Source organism: Fukomys damarensis, unplaced genomic scaffold (genome assembly GCF_012274545.1).
Source record: "Fukomys damarensis isolate Sample0158 unplaced genomic scaffold, DMR_v1.0_HiC HiC_scaffold_16, whole genome shotgun sequence".
Taxonomy (NCBI): Eukaryota; Metazoa; Chordata; class Mammalia; order Rodentia; family Bathyergidae; genus Fukomys; species Fukomys damarensis.
The window spans coordinates 23,283,872-23,287,282 of record NW_022900928.1 but is presented as its reverse complement, the minus strand read 5'-3'; the positions used below and the strand labels follow the sequence as shown (position 1 = coordinate 23,287,282).

Below are 3,411 nucleotides of genomic sequence, written 5' to 3'. Positions count from 1 at the left end.
CATTTACTCTGCTGAAACAATGACACACAAACTTTCCTTTTTCTATATATTTTCTTGCTGCTTTCACTTCTTTGTATGAGAAATGTCTGTTCATTTCGGATGCCCATTTTTGGATCGGGTCTTTATATTTGGGGGGACTGATTGTTTTGAGTTCTTTATATATCCTTGATAATAGTCCTTTGTCTGAGGTACAGCTGGTAAAAATTTTTTCCCACATTGTAGATTGTCTCTTAGTTCTGCTAATGGTTTCTTTTGAAGTACAGAAGCTTTTTAGTAAGATGAGATCCCAGTTGTTGATTCTTTCTGCTAGTTCCCGTGCTACTGAGGATTTGTTCATAAAGTCTTTTCCTATACCAATGTCTTCCAGAGTTCTACCTAACTTACTTTCCAGCAAGTTTAATGTTTCTGTTTTAAAAATACAATGGAAAATACTTGAAGATTATCTCTAAATTAAGTGTTCACAGTCAAACTTCCTTACAAAGAAAGATCATCAGTACCCAATCTTGTATCTGCTTTGTCCTTACCCCATAAATAAGGGGGTTAAGAGCAGGTATTGAGAGCTTTGAGCCTGGCCTCCCCAGATGGAAGTTTGAAGACAGCATGAAGAATCTTCACATAGGAAACAGCAATCAAAATAACGTCCAAAATATCATAGAGATAAGGATTAATCCAAATAACATCTTAACTTTTATACTGACACAGGCCTGACGGGCAATGCCCATGTGTTCACAGTAGGTATGGGGTATAATTTTATGTCCACAGAACGAAAGCCCTAGAAGGAGAAATACAAGTGGAAAAACCAAAACAAAATTTTTCAACACCCCTACTCCAGCAACAAAGCAAATGGTTTTGTTAGTGAGGATCGTATTGTATTGGAGAGGGTAACAAATGGCAACATAGCAATCAAGCCATGGCTACAAGCATGAACGTTTCGATGCCCATAAACAAGTGTATGAAGAATATTTGCGCTAAGCAGTCCCGGAAGGCAATCTCACTGAAGCCAAACCAGAAAATGCCCAGCACTTTAGGGATGGTTGCCATAGAAAGGCCCAAGTCAGTCACGGCCATCATGGCCAGTAAATAGAACATGGGCTGGTGAAGGCTGTGCTCAATCTGGATCAGGAAGAGGATGATAACGTTGCCCAGAAGGGCTATCAGATATACTGTACAGAATGGGAAGCCAAGCCAGAGCTGCACATTTTCCAGTCCTGGGATTCCCAACAGCAGGAAAGATGAGGTATGGATGCAGGAGTTATTGGCCGAAGACATACTAGGAAGGGTTTCTGATGGTCACAGTAATTTGAAGGAGTTTATATAGGACTTCACAGTGCCTCGTCAATACTCATACTAAAGAAGAACAAAACATACGTAGTAATCAGTAAACTTTCTCTTGGAGGGCAAAAAAAGGTCATCTCTTCCTTCACATTTCCCTTCTTATCTTTTACTTTTCAGTGTATACAAGGCAAGTGAAGGAGATCAGGCCTTAACGAATGAATGGATATTTTGGACATTGACTAGACAATATGTTAAGTCTAGACAGAATACATACCAACCCTAGTGAGGAAAGCAGTGTAGCCAGTTCATAATTCTATATTAGACTCTCTTTGAATTTGAAGCTGCATACTTCAATGTCTGACTGGTAAATCCTTACAACCAGAGAACATAGGTATTATTGTGGGTTTCAGACAAATACTTTAAAGATCATTTACTTAACTAGACCTATAGATACAATATATGCCTCTGGGCATTTCCACTTATAATCAGTGGGCCTTTTTTCTATTCCTTGTTTCTCAGTGCTTAAGACTGAACTGACCGCCTCCTGAATGGTAGCTCTACCACTGAGCTACAATCCAGTCACTATTTCTGGTCTTAAAGTGACTTGTCTCTCTTACCTCAATCTGCTTATGAATAACTTTCATGAAAAACCAAGTGGTTTGGATCCTTCTAAATTTCTGTTTTTACTTTTCATCTTGTCATAAACGCACAAAGACATTTTCATTATTCTTTGAAACAAGGACCTTGCCTTATGAAGCCGCTTATTTCACTGAACTTAATACACCATGATTGCTCTTATACATGAAGCTATCATTTTGGAGGGATGAATACAGACTTAAACCACTAAAGCTTCCTGTTTATCTCCCCTATTCCTCACAGTAATATTGTGGGCATACTTAATTTCTAAATAAAGCACACCACATCAAACTTTGCTTCTAAATGGGAAATTATGGATATGGTTGTTATTATTGCCATCATTCTCATTTCTCTTAGAAGAGAGAAGTTGTTAAAATAAGGGTACTATATGAGCATTTTAATCATTTGCTGCTCACATCAGCCACAGGAGGAAAACTATACATATCACATTTCCTGAATAAATACATTTCTTTCATGCCCCGGTCACAAATGCATACCTTTGTCCTCACAGTGAGGCTACTCTGTCTAAGTCATGCAGCTCTTTAAACTCTTGGTATTATTAGGGTTCTTTTGAAATGTATTACTCCCTGGAATTTTCTTGTTAAATCTTTATTCATTTTCTTAAGCTATATTGTTATCATGATCAGCATCCCCACATTTCCTCCCAATTTACTCTTCCTTATTCTCTACTATCTCTTGCTTAGTTTACTAATTTAGTTGCTCTAAATTCACATTTCTAAAGAATAGAAAGTCAATAGCAATCCATAAATATACATTTTGAAATGGCTTGAGTAGTATTAATGGGAAATATGACATCATTCTAGAAACTAAGAATTCAGAAGTTACAAAATACACAATGAATTTGAGCTTTTAGGATGTCAAAGTAGAGGACTTTCATAAGAGAGGCATGGCTTTGTGAGAAAGAGGAAGATGAAAGCTCTAAATATGGAAATATACCTGTTAAAGGGATCCCAAGCACAGAAGAGAGGAAAAAGCAGCATCCTCTGTCAGTCATCCAGCCACGTCAGGGAATACTTCCCAGAAAAATCTTTACTGAACTCAGTGTACTGACATAATAGTCTCTCGCAGGACACTTTTATTCTACAGCATAGCTCTTTATGTGACTATGTCATCAATACCCAAGTTCCCATCTAATTGTAAATTCACACAGAATTGAAGGGGAAAGCAAAAATAGTTGGTTTAACAGTGCTCCTCTATCACATCTAGAATGTGGCTGCCACCCAAAACATATTTGTTAATGAAAGACTGAACATGCAGGTAATTATTAATTCTAACTCCTGATCAAAAATCTTCAACTTAGAAGGATAAGAACAGAACCACACAATACGTCTGGCAGCTGAGGATGGAAAATAGGACAGAAAACTACAATCCACGTTGGAAGGTAATGTGGGTATACAAGGAAGATAATACTAATCAGAAGTTTCGCTGACTATCAAGCCATCAGCAGGCTTGTGAGGTACAGAGAGAGACTGTAATGCA

General features: G+C 37.7%; 1 pseudogene; it reads right to left on the bottom strand.

The window, feature by feature from the left end:
- Positions 1 to 464: 464 nt before the first annotated feature.
- On the bottom strand, positions 465 to 1,269 carry LOC104876328 (annotated as a pseudogene).
- Between the last annotated feature and the right edge of the window lie 2,142 nt (positions 1,270 to 3,411).